We start from the raw sequence: 22,229 nt of genomic DNA on the forward strand, positions 1-22,229 counted from the left end.
ATCTAAATGGTATTAACTTACAGCTGTTATATGGATTTTATTAAATTCAGTGAAAGTATTGTTACATAGAATTTGCCAAAGAAAATTTGCATACCAGAAAAAAAGTCCTAGAGTTATTCATTGGTTTCTTTTTACCCACAAAGGTCTACAATGTAAAGGTTTGATTTCGGATGGAATTCATTTGGCTGTGTCACTAGGAAGGGTATCTTTGCATTGCAGCCTGCCTAAATTTGGAAGAATTTAGCCCCATTGATTTTTTTTTATTCTTTGCAAATTCATACTGGAATAAAGAGGATCTCTGAGGCCAAATATGCAAAACATTTCACCATTTTAAGGGCTGTTGACAACCTACAACTTCAGATCCATCCAATCTATGGCAAAGTTAGCAAGGAGATAGTTTTATAGGTGTTTAGTTTTTAGTTTTTCTTTTTATTTACCCATTATACATAGTATTCTTTTTTATTCATATTTTCTTGATATTGTATTGTATTTCTAATTAAATCCCTCAACTCATTGCCATTGATGAGAGTGAAAGAAGGCATGATTTTAGCCTTTGAGTTTTGTTGATTGATTTTGAAAATGGCAACATTTTTGTTAGTTATACTGACTAACCCTTTTTTTTTTTTACAGAGACAGAGAGAGGGATAGATAGGGACAGACAGACAGGAACAGAGAGAGATGAGAAGCATCAATCATTAGATTTTCGTTGCGACACCTTAGTTGTTCACTGATTGCTTTCTCATATGTGCCTTGACCGTGGGCCTTCAGCAGACCCAGTAACCCCTTGCTTGAGCCAGCGACCTTGGGTCCAAGCTAGTGAGCTTTGCTCAAACCAGATCAGCCCGCACTCAAGCTGGCAACCTCGGTGTCTCGAATCTGGGTCCTCCACATCCCAGTTCGATGCTCTATCCACTGTACCACCTCCTGGTCAGGCCTGACTGACCCTTAAATTACTATTTAGTAACTGCTTTTCTTTTGTCTGATTTCAGCAAGGACCTGGAAAAAAAAAAGTTATTTCTGATGCCTGTGGTTGAATGGAAGCTGAGATTTGTCAATTAATCCTTATCTTACTAAATTCAATTTAGAATATTATGCTCTTCCTTTTCTGATGTTACTTCAATCACACTTTTTCAGTCTATTATGACTGAAAAATTAAATGTATAGTACAATGCATGTTACTAAGTATAGTACATTTAATTTTTGAAAATTATATTTTTCTAGAAAAAATAACATTATTTTTTCAAATTAATTTTTACTCAGTACATTTATCATTAATATCATAGGTTTTGTGAGGGTGAACCTTATTGATTAAAAACAGTTCATTTTAATTTTTTTTAATTTTTTTTTTTTTTTGTATTTTTCTGAAGCTGGAAACAGGGAGAGACAGTCAGACAGACTCCCGCATGCGCCCCACCGGGATCCACCCGGCACGCCGCTCCGGGGCGTCGCTCTGCCGCAACCAGAGCCACTCTAGCGCCTGGGGCAGTGGCCAAGGAGCCATCCCCAGCGCCCGGGCCATCTTTGCTCCAACAGAGCCTTGGCTTCGGAGGGGAAGAGAGAGACAGAGAGGAAGGAGGGGGAGGTGGAGAAGCAAATGGGCGCTTCTCCTATGTGCCCTGGCCAGGAATCGAACCAGGGTCCCCCGCACGCCAGGCCGACGCTCTACCAATGAGCCAACCGGCCAGGGCCAAAAACAGTTTTCATTTTAGATAGAGAGGAAGAACAGCTACATGAGCATTATCCCAGTTGTTAGATTTCCCCAAAACAGACTGGAGAGAATTAATCTCAAAATGAGGCTGATCTCACTGGTATCTTGCCAGCTGAAGTTCTGTTCAAGATCCTTGCTTCTAGAGGGAGATGGTAATATGGGGCAAAGAGACATGGCAGGCTTCAGAGCAGAGGACAGTGCAGAGAATAGCATGCAGGGCAGAATTCTAAGCCTGAAGCTGGAGTCTGAAAACAGAATGAGCAAAGGCTTCAAATTTCACTCGGAGTTGGTTACCAGAGCCTCAAGTCCAGCTGCTTTGTTTTCTGGCCCAAAGCATACCCAGTTGCTAGAAACCAAGATGAAAAGACAAAGGAAATTTAGCAGAGTCTGAAACTTAATTAAGTATGGTAGAGCAGTTGCATTTGTAAAATTCAAGTTTTGAAAAAGGTTAAGTATTATTTTTCTATTTGTTTCAGTAACTGAAAACAGCAGTGTATGTTTGAGCAAGTCTGTGGACGACTTCAGAGGGACTGAATATCCTCGGTGATATTGGTAGGCAACAGACTTCAGAGCTGTTTCAAAGTACAGCACCTAGTCTTCAATTTGTCTCTTGATAATAAATAATGTAAATAATGCTAAAATTAAATGAAAGTCTATTTCACAAGAAAACAAACAAAACCCTAAACATTAAAATGACAAAAGAGTCCCCAAACAGAGTGGAAAGCCCTGGAGTGGTGGCCTCACCATGGTAAAACTAAATCATCAGTACAAGCAGGTTCTAATAAACCATTCAGAGTGATAAAGGGGCACTATTATGTTACAAAGCCCAGAAGGCTCTGTGATTGCAACTACCATGAAGTGAATAGGTTAAAAGAATTTAAACGAGATTCCCATGGCTTCCGAAAGCAAAAACGAGGGGCTACAGGTGATAATATGCCTTTATTAATGTATAGAATAGGACACTAATACAAATTAGAAGTATCTATGGTGTTTGAAAATCTGGTTTGCCTCATTCAAAAAATTAGAGGAACATAACCAAAAAGAAAACAAATTTTACAGAAAGAATTTCGATGAATGTCTTTTTGGTATATGAATTAAATTTTCATGTTTAATAGAAGCTTCTAAAAGTAATTTATCAATTAATGTTTATTTAATAACTTTCCAGGACTGACCTGTGGTGGTGCAGTGGATAAAGCGTCAACCTGGAATGTTGAGGTCACTGATTTGAAATCCTGGGCTTACCCAGTCAAGGCACATATGGGAGGTGATGCTTCCTGCTCCTCCCTCCTTCTTATTGGGCATTACTTTTATAATAGAAATATGTCATATCTGTATTAATGTTGTGGATGAAATGATCGTGTTCCCTCAAAATTAATAGATTGAAGCCTTGGCCCTTGATGAGACTATATTTGGAGATAAGGCCCATGAGGAGGCTATAAAGTTCAGATGAGGTTAAAAGGGTGGAGTTCTGATCCGATAAAATTAGTGTTCTTATAAGAAGAGTCACCAGAATGCTTGCTGCTAGAAATGCCATGCACTGAAGAAAGGCCATTGCAGGCCATGACAAGAAGGTGGCTGTCTAAATGACAGGAAAAGAGCTCTCATCAGAAATTAAATTTGCAAATATCTTTATCTTGGACTCTAGAACTGTGAGAATATACATATCTATTTTTTAAGTCACCCACTCTGTAGTATTTTGTTATGACAGCCCATGAAGACTAAGACAATTAGTTAGCAATCTGTGCTAGGGTATGTGGAATTATAATTTTATTCACCTCAAATATTTTCAAAGTTCTGAAGCCAAATATCTTGGATAAGAGCTCAGGTTCTGATTGCTCCATTTTGGTTATGGTCTAGCATGCTGTCTTTCTCACAGTAAAGACTGGCTTAGTAAATAGATATTGAATTGTGGAAATGGAAATAGAGTGGAAGTAGGTAGTATGAGTCTTTTTTTTTTTTTAACAGTGACAGAGAGAGAGTCAGAGAGAGGGATAGATAAGGACAGACAGACAGAAACGGAGAGAGATGAGAAGCATCTCTTAGTTGTTCATTGTAACTAATTTGTTGTTGCAACTTAGTTGTTCATTCATTGCGACACCTTAGTTGTTCATTGATTGCCTTCTCATATGTGCCCTGACCGTGGGGCTACAGCAGACCGAGTAACCCCTTGCTTGAGCCAGTGACCTTGGGTCCAAGCTGGTGAGCTTTGCTCAAACCAGATGAGCCCGTGCCCAGGCTGGGACCTCGGGGTCTCGAACCTGGGTCCTCTGCATCCCAGTCCGATGCTCCATCTACTGCACCACCACCCAGTCAGGCCGTTGTATGAGTCTTGAACTCTGCTTCTTTCTACCTTTAGGACATTGAGTCTCTCATCTCTGATCCCTAGTTTTTTCAAAGACACCTGCTGTGAGGTCCTTGGATGATCAAATGAGTTCATATATGTGAAACTGCTTTGTTTATCATGAATGCTATAAAATCCTAAGAGATTTATAAGAAGTCCCACTCTTGGACCTGGAAAAGGAAGGTCCTGCCTAAATGAACATGCTTCAGAGAACCTGCTATAGCATGTTCTAGTCCTGCCCCTCACTACGGCATGAAGAAAAATCTTCGGGGTCAAGGAAGAGTGCCTGTGCAAAGCTCAAGCAACAGCTTCTGCACCACAATCCAGGTAGCTGGGACACTGAATACTCTTTCTACCCAAAGAGTCCTTAGCTTTCAGAGCGTACCTTGACCTCTTCTTCAGGCCCACCCTGCCAGCCTGAAATGGACCACCTAGGTCTGAGGGGAGTCCAAAAGGGAGTGGTTCTGGGAAGAGTGCTTGGGCACAGCTTGGACTAGTGACCTGAGTTGTCTTTAAGGGTGTGTGTGGCAATGTGCATGTGTGCATGTGTGTGTGTGTGTGTGTGTGTGTGTGTGCTTGTGCATGTGTTCATATGTGTGTTTGCCTTCATGGTACAGAAAGAAGCTTGGAGAGGAACAGAAGGGAACCATTTAATACTAGGGACTGTGGCTTGTGTCCTTTTTCAAAGCCCTGAAGACGTTAGGGCAAGTCTATACAAGAATTCTGGGTTCAGTATGTGTGATTTGGGGCTAACCAATAAGCATGTGTGGGTCTCAGTTGCCTCAAGTTATACAAAAAATATATGATTTGAACCCCATTAACAGATTTGGATACATAAAACCTGTAATATTTATAAAGTTCTTCCTCAATTCTACTTCTGTGAGATTCATGCTTAGATATTAATTTCTAGACTCTTATTTATAAAACAAATCTACACCACTTTTATTGCCTTTCTAATAATCATCTCATTACATATATACCAATCACCTTTCTGATTTTTATTTTCATTTCATTATTATTATTATTATTATTACTTTTGTATTTTTCTGAAGTGAGAAGAAGGGAGGCAGAGAGACGGACTCCCGCATGCACCCGACCAAGATCCACACAGCATGCCCACTAGGGGGCGATGTTCTGCCCATCTGGGGCGTTGCTCTGTTGCAACTGGATCCATTCTAGTGCCTGAGGTGGAGGCCATGGAGCCATCCTCAGTGGCCCAGCCAACTTTTGCTCCAGTGGAGCCTTGGCTGCGGAAAAAGAAGAGCAAGATAGAGAGAAAGGAGAGGGGGAAGGGTGGAGAAACAGATGGGCGCTTCTCCTGTGTGCCCTGGCTGGGAATCGAACCTGGGACTTCCACATGCCAGGCCAATGCTCTACCATTGAGCCCACCGGCCAGGGCCACCTTTCTAATTTTTAAATGTTTCACTGGACTTTTAAAATACTCTTCCTTCCTATTAAAAATTCCTACCTATTAAAAATTTTCTCTTTGTCTTAATTGTCCAGATTCCATAATTACAATTGAAAATTATTATTTTCTATATATGTGTGTTTGTATCAATAGTCATTATATCTAATTCTTTCAGTTTAAAAATAAAATGTGTTTTAAATATCTGATTAATTTATACTTCAATTTGCTTTTATGTTTTAATAAGATTTATGCCTGCATTTGATATCATTTAAGGTATTGCTTGTCTGTGACATAGATCTTTGTAATGCATTCAAAGTTTGAGATTTCAAGGGGTGAGTTGAGGTTAAAAATTTTTACTTAATTTGGCTATAATAATTGGGAGTGTTTTAGGAAAAAAATGATCACATAATCAAAAAATGTTTTAAATGGGTAACTTTGTTTTAACTTAAATTGACATAAGGGAGTCTATAAGCTGGCCTAAGATTCACAGCATCTTTTCTCTGGGAGAATCCCAAGAGGTCAGTGTATAAACAAGTAATTATTGAACATACCCAGGAGGATCTGGGTCTTATTCCCAGATCTGTCATTAAGCAAATTGCTTAATACCCTTATCTTCACTTATACAAGGTTGTATTGAGGATCAATTTAGAGACAATGGATGAAGTGATATGTTAGAAATCAGAAACAGTCTGCAATTATAGTTTGTCACTACTGTTAATAATAAAATTATTACATAATGCCCATAATGTATAATTTAATTAATACAAAACTAATCCTTTTTCATTGTGAAAATACTTTACAAAGCTAAAGGCTCTATTGTTGCATATGTAATTTAAGTCTTATGATTTCTTGACCAGTTTAATTGTAGGTAGAGCACAGAGCATTTACCTGGCAGCTGTGGCTGATGCTATGCTGTGAGATCACTCCAGCAAAGATAAACCCTCCCCGGCATACCCCAGAGGGAGCTCGCCTGCTATACGGAAATGACTCAGCACTAGCCAGGCAGCCTCCTGACATTTTTTGGCCATTTGTCCTAGTATAACATCCTATTGACTGAACCCATGTATATAAGCTAGTTTACTTCTTGTCTGCATCACTGAACTGGGTCCCCAGAGTTGGGTCTTTGTGTCTCCGTCGTCCTCACCCCCGGTAGGACTTGTCCACATTTAATAGAGTCAGCTTATTTCAAGCAGGGGTTGACTTAAAGGGAAACACTCTTTCCCCTGCTCATATAACAGATTAAGATTACACTGTTAAAAAAAGTGCAATTTGGCCCTGGCTGGTTGGCTCAATGGTAGAGCGTCGGCCTGGCATGTGGAAGTCCTGGGTTTGATTCCCGGCCAGGGCACACAGGAGAGGTGCCCCTCTGCTTCTCCACCCCTCCCCCTCTCCTTCCTCTCTGTCTCTCTCTTCCCCTCCCGCAGCCGAGGCTCCATTGAAGCAAAAGGTGGCCTGGGCGCTGGGGATGGCTCCTTGGCCTCTGTCCCAAGCACTAGAGTGGCTCTGGTCGCGACCGAGTGACGCCCCGGAGGGGCAGAGCATCGCCCCCTGGTGGGCGTGCTGGGTGGATCCCAGTGGGGCGCATGCGGGAGTCTGTCTGACTGCCTCCCCATTTCCAGCTTCGGAAGAGTACAAAAAAAAAAGAAAAAAAAGAAAAAAGAAACTGCAATTTGTATTTTGTGTGTGTGTGTGTGTGCATTACAGCTGCAAATTGGTGAATAAAAGTATACATAAAATAATACTATCACATATATAATCATGGGTAAAGATCTTTAGGCTCATATTAGATAAGGTAATAATGCTAAGAGAATACTGTTGGGACAGACTGCTCACATTTGAATCCCACCAGAGGTATATTCCTGTGCAAATTTGTAGACTCCTCATACTTTTTTCATTGCATACCAATATATGCCATAGATTGTGATTAGAATAAAAGATCTAAATATGTAAAATTCATAATATTGAGTTTATAAATGTTTGTATTTCATGGTTAATAAATTTGAAAATATTGACTCTGTGGACCATAATTGTTTGAATTGTGATAAAAGAAAACCCCACAAAATATAAGGTTTATCATTTTAATTATTTCTAAAGGTAGAGTTCAGTGGTATCAGGTACATTCACAGTACAGGGGTGGGCAAAAGTAGTGTTTTATAGTTGTTCATATGGAAAATACAATAATAAATAAATAAATAATAATACAAAAATAAGCTATGTGTTTTATGATGTACTCATAACTGTAAACCTACTTTTGCCTACTTCTGTATTGTGTAACAATGATCAGAATTCATTTCCAGAACTTTATATTACTCCAAACTAAAATTGTATCCCCACTAAACAATTAATGCAATTGTCCCTTCAACCCAGCCCCTGGCACCCACCCTTCTACTTTCTGTCTCTATGGATTTGACTGCTCTATGTATCACACATAAGTGGAGTCATATAGTACTTGTTATTTCAATCATAGCCACCCTAAAAGGGTGTGAGATGATATCTCGTTATGGTTTTGACTTGCATTTCCCTGATGTTTAGTGAGATGAGCACTTTTTAATGCTTTTTAGTTATTTGTCTATCCTATTTAAAGAAATAGATATTCAAGCCCTTTGCCCATTTTTAATTTTATTTTTAAATTTTTTTATTCATTAAATTTTAGAGAGATATGACAGGAGAGAGAGGAAAGAGAGAGAGAAAGACACTGATTTGTTGTTCCACTTATTTATGCATTCATTGGTTGATTCTTTTTTTTTTTTTTTTTTTTTTGTATTTTTCTGAAGCTGGAAACGGGGAGAGACAGTCAGACAGACTCCCGCATGCGCCCGACCAGGATCCACCTGGCACGCCCACCAGGGGCGATGCTCTGCCCACCAGGTGGCGATGCTCTGCCCCTCTGGGGGGTCGCTTTGCCGTGACCAGAGCCACTCTAGCGCCTGGGGCAGAGGCCAAGGAGCCATCCCTAGCACCCAGGCCATCTTTGCTCCAATGGAGCCTTGGCTGCGGGAGGGGAAGAGAAAAACAGAGAGGAAGGAGGGGGTGGGGGTGGAGAAGCAAATGGGCGCTTCTCCTATGTGCCCTGGCCGGGAATCGAACCCGGGTCCCCCACACGCCAGGCCGACGCTCTACCGCTGAGCCAACCGGCCAGGGCCATGGTTGATTCTTGTATGTGCCCTGATCAGGGATTGAACCTGCAACCTTGGAATATTGGGACAATGTTCTAACCAACTGAGATACTTGGTTAAGTTTCTTTACCTATTTTCCTTTTTAATTGCTTGATTTTACATAGAGAACGAGAGAAAGAGAGAGAGAGAGAGAGAGAGGAAGGGGAAGAGAAAGAGAGAGAGAGAGAGAGAGAGAAGCATTCATTTGTTGTTTCACTTAGTTGTACACCCACTGGTTGCTTCCCATGTGTGTCCTGTTGTCAAGATTCAGTACTTTTAATTAAGAAAATATATTTTTATAGTTATCACAGTACCTGGTAAGGTATAGGAAAATTCTGCTAAGCACAAGATAGTATCAAATCAATTTTATGCACTTGTCTCAAAATGTATAAATATTGCAAGACAAATATATTCACAGATATAATTTCTTTTTGTCTTCATTTAGAGATACTTTCTTTGACAAATACTTTACAAGTCTTATCAAATAACTTTTTTTGTGACTATTTGAACCCTTAGTAAAATTTAGATATTACAAAATAAAGCATTTTTACTTTAATTTTATTCTTATATATCATATAAATTTGTCCAATTAAAATATAAATCTTTTCAAGAAATATTTTAGGTAGTTGGGATACTGCAGAGAAATTTTAAAATTTCAAAGCCACTGTAGAAAAACAGTATTTTTTGATTCCTCAAAAAATTAAAAATCGAACTGCCTTTTGACCCAGCTTTCCCACTTTTAGGAATATATCCTAAGAACACCATAGCACTATTCCAAATAAAGAAATACACCCCCATGTTTATGGCAGCATTGTTCACAGTAGCAAAGATTTGGAAACAGCCCAAGTGTCTGTCAGTGGACGAGTGGATTAAAAAGCTTTGATACATATATACTATGGAATACTACTCAGCCATAAGAAATGATGACATCGGATCATTTACAATAACATGGATGGACCTTGATAACATTATACTGAGTGAAATAAGTAAATCAGAAAAAACTAAGAACTATAGGATTCCATACATAGATGGGACATAAAAATGAGACTCAGAGACATGGACAAGAATGTGATGGTAATGGGGGGGAAGGGGGGGGAAGAAAGGAGAGGGAGGGGGTAGGGGGAGGGGAGGGGCACATAGAAAACCAGATAGAAGGTGACACAAGACAATTTGACTTTGGGTGAGAGGTATGCAACATAATCAAATGTCAAAATAATCTGGAGATGTTTTCTTTGAACATATGTGCACTGATTTATCAATGTCACCTCATTGAAATTAATAAAAAAATAAATTAAAAAAAAATGAAGGAAAAATTTTTCAAAATTTAATCTTATATACTTCTATTTAAAAATGTATTCAGTTGCTCCCTTACTTTTGTGGTAACAAATTTTGATGATATTCACTTTAGAAATTGTCAACAATTTGTATTATCACTATCCAAGGTGATCTCAAAATCAGAAAAATTGAATTCAGTTCATTCTGAATAATTGTTCTAGATCTTTTCTTTGAGAAATTTGAATCAATACATTGTTATTTTGTCACTGCTAATTTTTACTTTGAGAGAAAAGCAAGGTGCAATATGGTACCTATATACAATTCCCCATAGAAAATTCATGACCTGTTAACTTTTTCTTTCTATCAGCTAGACATAGAAAATCTGTGGCCAGGTTAAACTAATTTTATTCAAATTTTGAAAACATCCACCTAACAGAAGGTTGATCCTAATTGAAATACCCAATGGTAGTGGCCAGTAGCAGAACAGAATCTTTCTGATTTTACAAATAAGAATGTAATAGGAGTAATATGTACATGGCTTGTTGCATTTCAGTCATGATGCTTCAAGAAATATATACTCCCTATTCTGAAACACACATTTACTTTAGTAACAAACTTTTGTAATTAAAGTCTGACAAATGTATGTAATATAGGTGTATTTATACACATAAACATGTGTAGACATATATGAGTAATCATGTATTTCATAAATATGTAAATATATATTAACCAATTATATTTTAAATGTTTCATCAGCCAACTCTGGCACTGTGCTTATTGAATTACTCAGTTTATAATACTTTCAAGAAGCAATAGAAATATAGTTACAAAGTGTGGAGAGGTCTGAATTTATAGATGTATTTTCCCAAGGGTTTGTCAATTATTTTTAAGCCTCAGTAGGAAGTTTTAAAAACTTGTATGAAATAATCAACCTAAATCTATAAATCTTCAGGCTATTTGCTTAGAATTTGCTGAGCACAGCCCTTGAATTGAATAGCCAACTAAAGAGAAAGAAGAGAATGTATAACATGATGACGTTAACCTGAACTGAGAGAGATGTGTGGGATTGAAGAGATTAGAGCCGAGAAAGATCAGATGGCAAGACTGAACTTGCTGTTTGTACATTGGACTGAATATTGCTCATGTATCAAAGAAGATGGAACATAGGTAGGAGAGAAGATTTATGGGGAGAAGGATTATGAGCCTAGTTTAGCATCAACCAAGTTTGAGGGGCTCCTGGGATGTAGCAGAAATCTCCAATTGCCTGAAGCTTATAAGATAGGTATGATCCATAATAAAACACTTGGTATTCAATAGCTGTTGGATGGTAAAATGATTAGATTATTCAAGGAGAATATCTAGAGTAAGAGCAGAAGATGTCACAGGGAAGGACCTGAGAAACACCGATACCTAAGGCACTGACAGTGGAACAGGAACTCTCAAAAGACCCTAAGAAGATAAGGGGCTGGAGAAGAGATAAAACAACAATAGAGTATTAAAAAAGCACACACACACACACACACACACACAAACAAAAACAAAAAACAACAACAAGAAAAACATAGTGCCAAATAAGATAGCACAAAGAAGAAGACTTGAAGGCATGGTAGTTCCTTTTTCTGTGTACATCAAGGATGTATGAAAGCCCTTGCTTGACATATCAAAATTACCATTTATCAGGTTTCTTAAAGCTACAACACTAAACACAAGTTAAATAATAGCTGATAGATCATAAATTTGTTTATTTTTTAATTATAATTGACCATCTCTCTTTGGAAAACATACACGGATTAGATGATATTTCTGTTTCAGGGAAGTTGCCGTTGGGTGGAAAATATAGTGACTCATATATAAAAAACCTATGCAATGTGGAATATGCAACAAATACATGTGTGAGGAGTTATACCAAGGATGGAGTGGCCTGAAGGAGTTCAAAAATTAATAACTGACAGCCATGTAGTTTCTTTATCTGCTTTCTGGCCCAAACAGTCTAAACCTCCCCTTCATGCCCCTCCCCTCTAGGAGACACAAGAGACACATATGCTTACAGACAAGGGATCAGATGCTTTTCACGTGAAAGCTATAAAGATATAAAAGAATCAAGAAAGCCAACTTCGGGGAGCTAGTGTCTTTGGTGCCTATTGGGTTATGCTGATCTGCCAGCAAATAAATTCCCTTCTTCCAGCACGTTGAATATCTTTGTTCTCGGGAGTCACTTCCTTTGTTCCTGCAACAATATGAAAATATTAGTATAAACATGATACTGATCTTGGTAAATTAGAAGGATGCTTCCTATCTCCCAATGAAGTAGGTTACATAAATGAATGATGTTGGAAAAACGTCTGTGAAGTCATCCATTGTTTCTTTCAGTGATTTTTAATTTTGGGGGGACCAGGGTGCCATTTTTGGACCCACATTAGCCATGACACTTTTGTGGCTCATTAGCAAGAGGTTGTTTCTTTTTCTCCATTGTTAATTCTCACAGTTTGCAGACCCCACTTGAGTTGCCATACTTACACAGCCACATATTCATCACAAGGAAAATGGCTCTACAATTAAACAGAAATTTGATCTTGCTCTCCTATCTAAGTCAGCTTTTTATTCAGAAAGGACACATTTGGGGACCACTTGATTATCATTAATAATATTTTTAGTTTTATAACTGTAAAGACGTTCCTTTGTATTTTATTTGGGTGTCTAGATTTGGGGCTATTAAAAGTATTATGTGAGAAAATTATTATCCTCTCCTAAAATCCTTCAAATGAGAGACCATCTCTTTTGGGGGAGTTGTCTTTCCTCTAAGTACTTACTCCTTTTGGAGATAGTTGCAACTTTATTTATCATCATCACTGTCGATTTAGACATTTAGATGTGTTAAACACAGAAAATGTTATGGCAATGTACAATTTTCTGTTTAAATTGCAGAAATGACTTGTTACTGGCAAAACTGAAAACAAGGCTATGAGACAACTTATTGTTAAAATCAAGAAAATCCTACTAGTTTTAATTATTTTGGAATAAATGAATATTTATACTCTCTGAATAATACAATTTTACTCACTCTCCAGGGAGGAGGAACCAAATGACATACAGAGCCGCATGAGGGTTGCACTGAGGAGCAGAGTGAACCAGAGGGCTGAGAGGTATAGAATTTGTAGAAACAAGAAGGAAGGTCACCCCTGGTTCATGGAGGAGCACATGATTGGCTTGTTTGAATAACTGCCAGGCTGCCAGGCAAGTGAAACCTGTTAGGTTGAGGATGAGATGGAGTGCTGTTGGTCTGGCCAAAAGGGGAGCTAGCAGGGTATGTATCCTTTCCCACTGGGTGTGCAGGTGTCATGTCCGGTGAAGGCAAGGAACTCATGGTTGAGCTTTTGGGACGTTGTGAGATTTAAAGATATCAAGGCAGCACCTGCAATTTTAGAACTTAACAATACTGAAAAGTATTAAGTTTGACTGATGTAAATACTCACCTGAAATAGAAGCAAACAACATCTATTAGAATATTAGCTCAAATGCTATGAGGTGTGACTCTAAAAAGTTAAATGAAAAAATAAAATTTTTCCATATTTGTTAATGTTTTTAAAGTAAGTTATTGTAGGGAGGGTAGTTGATCTTGCACTTTATTGTGAAGTGTTTATGTAAAGAAATGAAGTTTTATGTACACTTGTAAATATTTCATATTGTAGGTAATCATGATATTCTATGTTTTCTAATTTTAAACAAGATCCATAAAGATTAGACTCAATGACATTGAGAAATTGTAAGACCCTCCAGGGATGTTTCAGATATAAGAAAGTGCAGTGACCCTGTCTGTATAACTGATCACACTTCAACTGGGTTGCTTATTCAGAAATCAATGCCATGTACAGATACAATGGCACAATTTCTGATAAAAAGGGGATGGGATAAAAGATATGCTGTAGGATTTGAGGACATTTAGTTTTTAGATCGACATATGACAATTAAAATGAATGTTCTAATATGATATTTTTAGAGAAATAGGAAGCCTGGGTAATTGGTCCCATTACATTAAATGGTTTATTTGCATAGAGTAATATGTCAGTAGAGTGAAATATTATAATAAAAATTAACAACTTCTTCAAAGAAGTCTTTACCCCAGTATTATAATTATATAAAATTAAGCTATCTGAATATTTTTAAAGAGGTACCTAGATAAGATGTCAGTGGTTTTAATCAAATAAGTCCTCTGATTTCTCAATAAAGTGATAACTCACATGTTATAACAGCCAGCAAAGTCAATTCTTAATGAATATTAGTCTCTTTTTTTCTCTTTTTTAATTTCAATAGGTCCTAACCTACAGAGCTGTTGTTATGTTTACTGAAATCACAGTGAGTTTTAAAAATATTTTATTCATTTCATTTTACATAGATTATACTTCACTTGAAATCTAATTACAGTGTACCTCACTTTGCAAAATGAATGTGCTTCTGAGAAATATAAATTGAATGATATTGTAAATACACTCAAGAAACTAATTATCTGTAGCACAGTATGGTAAATTCTTTAGTATTTCAAGACTTATGTAAGTCTGTACTACTATGGAATGAATTTTACTAAAATTCTTAGTATGAGCATTCATAAAAGAAATAATTTATAGTAAACTATAAATGTTTGATGAAAGTAATTGAAGTACAGAGTATTTAAATAGGGAAAAGATGCTTTTAACTCTAAAAGATGTTTAAACACCTGCTTGTATCAAGGAACTTTAAAGTCTCGTTCAGGTCTGTAGTTACCCTTCCCTATTCTGAAAATCATCTATCTTTCTAGCTGGGTATATCAACTTAAGTAATGTTCAAACCTGTAAAGAACTTCTATGAGTTTATTTAATCCTACTGACAACATGTGCTGGGGAGCAAGACCTCAAATGCTTCCGAGAGTGGCAGTTTTGCAGCTTGCACATTAGAATCAAAGGAGAAGACATAAGGAAGGTGCATGAAATCCATTGGTGGTAGAATAAGGAGCAGGAGAAGACATAGCAGGGAAATCTCAAGGACTAGATAAAAGGTACCATGGGGAAACATACTTCTTTTACATGGGTGGGGACAGGATTGTTAACATTTATAGCACTTAGCAATGGTATGTGGGCAACAAGATAGCAATGAGATGTTCTGTGGTCCTGGGCTCTGTTGCCTGCCACTGCATCTTTGATAGGCAGGAAGAGAAAATTACTTTGACATTTCAAAGGGATGCTATCTTAAATGCACAAGAACAATGGACAGAACTCACTTAAGGTAAAGACTGACATTTGTTATGGACATGCTACCTGCTGGGACCTGCTCAGTTAGGAATTTGTGACCACACCAACCGATGCAGTTACTTTTGGTTCCTGAGCTTGTCAAGCCTGCCCGCTGAACTTGTCAGGTTTATGACATCACCTCGTTTTTGTTCTTAGGCTTCTATATAGTGTTCTTAAAGCAGGGGATTGACCAACTGAGTTTATCTTAAAATCTTACAATTTTCTCCTTTCCTGTCTGTCTGTCCCTGTCTGCTTCTCTCTCTCTCTCTCAAAATAATAATAATAATAATAATAAATTCTTTAGTGAGGTATATCATAAATGAAAGAAAGAGAAACGGAGACTCAGAGGTGAGGGGGCAGCCAAGGGACATCACAGTCATTCAGAGAGAGAAAATTAGAACTGAGTAGGGACAATGGATGAGTGTAGGCTAGCACACTAATATTTATAAGTGTTAAACAGCCAAGGAGATTCAGTACATTACAGGAAAGGTGGGGGGAGAAGCTAAGAAGATTTTAAGTATTTATCTCTATGCTTGGGAAAGTGAAGTAACATAGTATTAATAAAAATGAGAAAAACAGGGCTAGAAACAAGCTTGGAAATAAAAGAGTAATTTTACAAATTTATAATCTTGGGTTATGTATCCTACCTATTATTTGGAGGTTCACACTTTCTGGAAAAAAATATTTACAATTTATTATTCAGGCATTTATGCATTTAGACTTTTAAATTTCTTTCTGAAATTATGAAAGAATTTATTTAACTTGCTAAATTATAAATCATATTGCAAAAATATGACAATTCCTAAATATTAAAAACACAAAAAGAAGGACAAATGAAATATATATCCCACATAGGTGGGATATAAAACTGAGACTCATGGGCATAGATAAAAATGAAATGGTTACTTGGCAGAAGAGGTTGGGAGGAGAGGGACAAATATATGGTGACAGAAAATGATTTGACTTTGGGTGATGGGCACACAACACAATCAACAGTTCAAACTTTGGGGAAAAATTCATATTATTACCCTTCCTAAATATTTGCCACCACCCAATGCCCAACTTCCTGGCAACTAAACTCTTTTTTTTTTTTTTTTTTTTTCTTACAGAGACAGAGAGAGAGTCAGAGAGAGGGATAGTTAAGGACAAACACACAGGAACAGAGAGAGATGAGAAGCATCAATCATCAGTTCTTCGTTGCGACACCTTAGTTGTTCATTGATTGCTTTCTCATATGTGCCTTGACCACGGGCCTTCACCAGACCAAGTAACCTCTTTTTTTTTTTTTTTTTTGTATTTTTCTGAAGCTGGAAACGGGGAGGCAGTCAGACTCCCGCATGCGCCCGACCGGGATCCACCCGGCACGCCCACCAGGGGGCGATGCTCTGCCCATCCAGGGCGTCGCTCTGTCATGACCAGAGCCACTCTAGCGCCTGGGGCAGAGGCCAAGGAGCCATCCCCAGCGCCCGGGCCATCTTTTGCACCAATGGAGCCCTGGCTGCAGGAGGGGAAGAGAGAGACAGAGAGGAAGGAGAGGGGGAGGGGTGGAGAAACAGATGGGTGCTTCTCCTATGTGCCCTGGCCGGGAATCGAACCCGGGACTCCTGCACGCCAGGCTGACACTCTACCACTGAGCCAACCGGCCAGGGCCCCAAGTAACCTCTTGATCGAGCCAGTGACCTCGGGTCCAAGCTGGTGAGTTTTGCTCAAACCAGATGAACCTGCGCTCAAGCTGGTGACTTCGGAGTCTCGAACGTGGGTCCTCTGCATCCCAGTCCTACACTCCATCCACTGTGCAACCACCTGGTCAGGCATAAACTCTTAATTAGAGAAAATAATAGCATGAATGTAAACCACATTCTACTGTTTGAAACTTGATAATCTATGTAATGTGGTTCTTCATTTTACAGTTATTTTGAAAGTATCCTAGGAAGTATACAGAATAAGTTTATCATGAACAAGTGTATGTATGTTTGATGGATTCAGGAGATATTGCATTAGAACAAGATTGCCAACATTTTTCTGTAAAGGAACCAATTTTGATTTCTTGGAAAAATTTTTTTACCTTTCTTTAAAATTAATTTTAATGGGGTGATATTGATCAATCAGGGTACATAGGTTCAGAGAAAACATCTCCAGATTATTTTGACATTTGATTATCTTGCATACTCATCACCCAAAGTCATATAATCTTTCATCACCTTCTATCTGGTTTTCTTTTTGCCCACCTCTCCCCTCACTCCCTCCCTTTCCCTCCATGCCCAGGTAACCACCACACTCTTGTCCGTGTCCCTGAGTCTCATTTTTATGTTCCATCTATGTATGGAATCATATAGTTCTTAGTTTTTTCTGATTTACTTATTTCACTCCGTATAATGTTATTGAGTTCCATCCATGTTATTGTAAATGATCCAATGTCATCATTTCTTACGGCTGAGTAGTATTCCATAGTGTATATGTACCATATCTTCTTTATCCAATCATCTATTGAAGGGCTTTTTGGTTGTTTCCATGTCTTGGCCACTTTGAACAATACAGCAATGAACATGGAGCTGCATGTGTCTTTACATACTAGTGCTTTTGAATTATGGGGGTATATTCCCAGTAGAGGAATTGCTGGGTTATATGGTAGTTCTATTTTTAATTTTTTGAGGAACAACCATACTTTCTTCCATAATGGTTGTACTACTTTACATTCCCACCAACAGTGAATGAGGGTTCCTTTTTCTCCATGGCCTCTTCAATACTTGTTATTACCTGTCTTGTTGATAATAGCTAATCTAACAAGAGTGAGGTGGTATCTCATTGTAATTTTGATTTGCATTTCTCTAATAGCTAATGAAGATGAGCATCTTTTCATATATCTGTTGGCCATTTGTATTTCTTCCTGGGAGAAGTGTCTGTTCATGTCCTCTTCCCATTTTTTTATTGGATTGTTTGCTTGTTTGTTGTTGAGTTTTACAAGTTCTTTGTATATTTTGGATATTAGGCCCTTAACTGTTCTGTTGTTTGAAAATATCACCTCCATTTAGTTGACTGTTTGTTTTGTTGTCAGTTTCTTCTGCTATGCAAAAGCTTCTTAGTCTGATGTAGTCCCATTCATTTATTTTTTCCTTCATTTCCCTTACCTTTGGAGTCAAATTCATAAAGTGCTCTTTGTAACCAAGGCCCATGAGTTTAGTACCTATGTTTCCTATGTATTTTTCTATGTAATTTATTGTTTCAGCTCTTATATTTAGGTCTTTGATCCATTTTGAGTTAATTTTAGTACAAGGGGACAAACTGTAGTCGAGTTTCATTCTTTTGCATGTGGCTTTCCAGTTTTCCCAGCACCATTTGTTGAAGAGGCTTTCTTTTCTCCATTGGGTGTTGTTGGCCCCTTTATCAAAAATTATTTGACCGTATACATGTGGTTTTATTTCTGGGCTTTCTATTCTATTTCATTGGTCTGAGTGTCTATTTTTCTGCCAATACCATGCTGTTTTGATTATTGTGACTCTATAATATAATTTGAAGTCAAGTATTGTAATGCCCCCAGCTTCCTTCTTTTTTCTTAGGATTGCTCTGGCTATTCGGAGATTTTTATAGTTAGATATAAACATGATTTTTTGTTCCATTTCTTTAAAAAATGACATTGGAATTTTGATGGGAATTGCATTAAAATTGTATATCACTTTGGGTAATATAGTCATTTTGATTATATTTATTCTTCATATACAGGAACAAGGAATATTTTCCATTTCATTATATCTTTTTTTATTTCCCTTAACAATGCTTTGTTGTTTTCATTATATAGGTCCTTTACATTCTTTCTTATGTTTATTTCTAGGTATTTTATTTTTTTTTGGTTGCAACCATGAAGGGAATTGTTTTTTTGAGCTCATTTTCAGATGTTTCATTGTTGGCATATAGGAAGGCAATGGACTTTTGTATATTAATTTTGTATCCTGCAATATTACTGTATTGGTTTATTTTTTCTAGTAGTCTTTTTATGGAGTCTTTGGGATTTTCAATGTATAGGATCATATCATCTGCAAAATGTGAAACCTTTACTTCTTGTTTTCCAATATGAATGGCTATTATTTCTTTCTCTTGTTTGATTGCTCTGGCTAGAACTTCCAGCACAATGTTGAATAAGAGTGGAGAGAGTGTACAACCTTGTCTTGTTCCTGATTTTAGAAGAAAAGTCCTCAGTTTTATGCCATTTAATATGATGTTAGCCGATGGTTTATCATAGATGGCCTTTATTATGTTGAGGTATTTTTCTTCTATACCCATTTTATTGAATGTTTTAAACATAAAATGATGTTGTATTTTATCGAATGCCTTTTCTGCATCTATTCATAAGATCATATGGTTTTTGTTCTTTGTTTTGTTGGTATGGTGTATTCTGTTAACCGTTTTTACATATATATATATATATTTTTTTTTTTTTTTTTTTTTTTTTTTACAGAGGCAGAGATAGACCGGGACAGACAGACAGGAATGGAGAGAGATGAGAAGCATCAATCATCAGTTTTTCATTGCACGTTGCGACTTCTTAGTTGTTCATTGATTGCTTTCCCATACGTGCCTTGACAGCGGGCCTTCAGCAGACTGAGTAACCCCTCACTGGAGCCAGCAACCTTGGGTCTAAGCTGGTGAGCTTTTTTTGCTCAAGCCAGATGAGTCCGCGCTCAAGCTGGCGACCTCGGGGTCTCGAACCTGGGTCCTTCCGCATCCCAGTCCGACGCTCTATCCACTGCGCCACCACCTGGTCAGGCCGTTTTTACATATTTTGAACCATCCTTGTGATTCTGGGATGAATCCCACTTGATCATGATGAATTATTTTTTTAATGTGTTGTTGTATTCGATTTGCTAGTATTTTGTTTAGTATTTTAGCATCTAAATTCATTAAAGGTATTAGTCTGTAGTTTTTTGTGTGTGTTTTCATTGCCAGGTTTTGTTATGAGGATTATGTTGGCCTCATAAAATGTGTTTGGCAGTATTGCTTCTTCTTCAAATTTTTGGAAGACTTTGAGTATAATAGAAACCAAGACTTCTTTGAATGTTTGATAGAACTCACTAAATAGCCATCTGGGCCTGGACTTTTATTTTTGGGGAAGTTTTTAATAGTTGTTTCTATTTTCTCCCTGCTTGTGGGTCTGTTCAGGCTTTCTGCTTCTTCATGACTCAGTCTAAGAAGATTGTATTGTTCTAGGAATTTATTTATTTGTTCTATATTGTTAAATTTGGTGGCATATAGTTTTTCATAGTATTCTACAATAATTCTTTGTATATCTATAATATCTGTGGTGATTTTTTTCTTTCATTTTGGATTTTGTTTATATGAGTCCTTTCTCTTTCTTTCTTGGTGAGTCTTGCCAACAGTTTGCTTATTCTGTTGATCTTTTTAAAGAATCAGCTCCTTGTTTTATTAATTTTTTCTATAGTTATTCTGTTCTCTATTTTGTTTATTTCTGCTCTGATTTTTATTATTTCCTTTCTTTTGCTAGTTTTGGGTTGTCTTTGTTCTTCTTTTTCTAGTTCCTTAAGATGTGAAGTTAAGTGGTTTACTTGGGCTCTCTCTTGTTTGTTCATATAGGTCTGTAGTAATATAAATCCCTCTTATTACTGCTTTTACTGCATCCCAGAGATTCTGATATGTTGTATTATTATTTTCATTTGGCTGTATGTATCTTTTGATGTCTGTGCTTATTTCTTCTTTGACCCACTCATTTTTTAAAAGTATGTTGTTTAGTTTTCACATTTTTGTGGATTTGTTTACCTCTTATTTACAGTTCAATTCTAGTTTTATGGCTTTATGATAAAAAAATATGCTTGGTATAATTTCAATCTTTCTGAATTTGTTGATGTTATTTTTGTGGCCCTACATATGGTCAATTCTTGAGATTGTTCCATGTACACTAGAGAAAATGTATACTCTGGCACTTTGGGATAAAATGTCTTATAGATGTCTATCATATCTAATTGTTCTAGTGTTTCATTTAATGCCAATATTTCCTAATTGATATTCTGTTTGGATGAACAATCTAAAGCTGTGAGTGGTGTATTGAAGTCTCCAAGTATGATTGTATTTTTTTCGGTTTTTGTTTTTAGGTCAGTCAGTCAGTAGCTGTCTTATATATATTGGTGCTCCTTGGTTTGGTGCATATATATTAAGAAGTGTTCTGTTTTCTTGATTCAATGTTCTCTTTATCATTATGAAATGACTTTTTGTCTCTGATTACCTTTACTGTCTTGTAGTCAGCATTGTTAGATATGAGTATTGCTACACATGCTTTTTTTTGGATGTTATTTGCTTGGAGTATTGTTTTACAACCTTTCACTTTGAATTTGTTTTTATCCTTGTAGCTTAGTAGTGTTTCTTGTAGGCAGCATACAGTTGGATTTTCTTTTTTAATCCATTTTGCTACTATGTGTCTTTTTATTGGTGAGTTCAATCCATTTACATTTAGTATAATTATTTACATTTGAGGGTTTTCTATTGCCATTTTATATATTGCTTTCTGATAGTTTTGTATCTTGTATGGTTCTTTTTCTTTGTTTTTATTTATTCATTTTAGAGAGGAGAGGGAGAGACAGAAAGAGAGAGAGAGGAGAGACACAGAGAGAGAGACAATGGGAGGAGCGGGAGGCATCAACTCCCATATGTGCCTTGACCAGGCAAGCCCAGGTTTTCAAACCGGCGACCTCAGCATTTCCTGGTCGACACTTTATCCACTGCACCACCACAAGTCAGGCTCATTTTTCTATCATTTGTTTTTGTTCGGTTGTAATCCATACTTCTTTTCTCTGTTACTTCTTTTTTCAAGCATGTGCTTCTGTGGTGTTTTTTTCAGGTGTGGTTACCATTAAGTAATGGAAAAGATACATATCATGTTCATTGTAGTACATTATCTCATGAGTGCTTCTGTACTCCATCCTCCTTTGCTACTGTTAATCTTTTTCCTCTCCCCTTTTTTTGTTTCTTTGCCAAAGATTAATCTTGTTTTTATTGAGATCTTGATGGAGCTTTCACTTGTAGTTTTGTTTTGTTCTTTGTGTCTGGTCAGAAAACCCTCTTTAGTATTTCCTGA

The sequence above is a fragment of the Saccopteryx leptura genome, chromosome 3, assembly GCF_036850995.1.
Source record: "Saccopteryx leptura isolate mSacLep1 chromosome 3, mSacLep1_pri_phased_curated, whole genome shotgun sequence".
Lineage (NCBI taxonomy): Eukaryota > Metazoa > Chordata > Mammalia > Chiroptera > Emballonuridae > Saccopteryx > Saccopteryx leptura.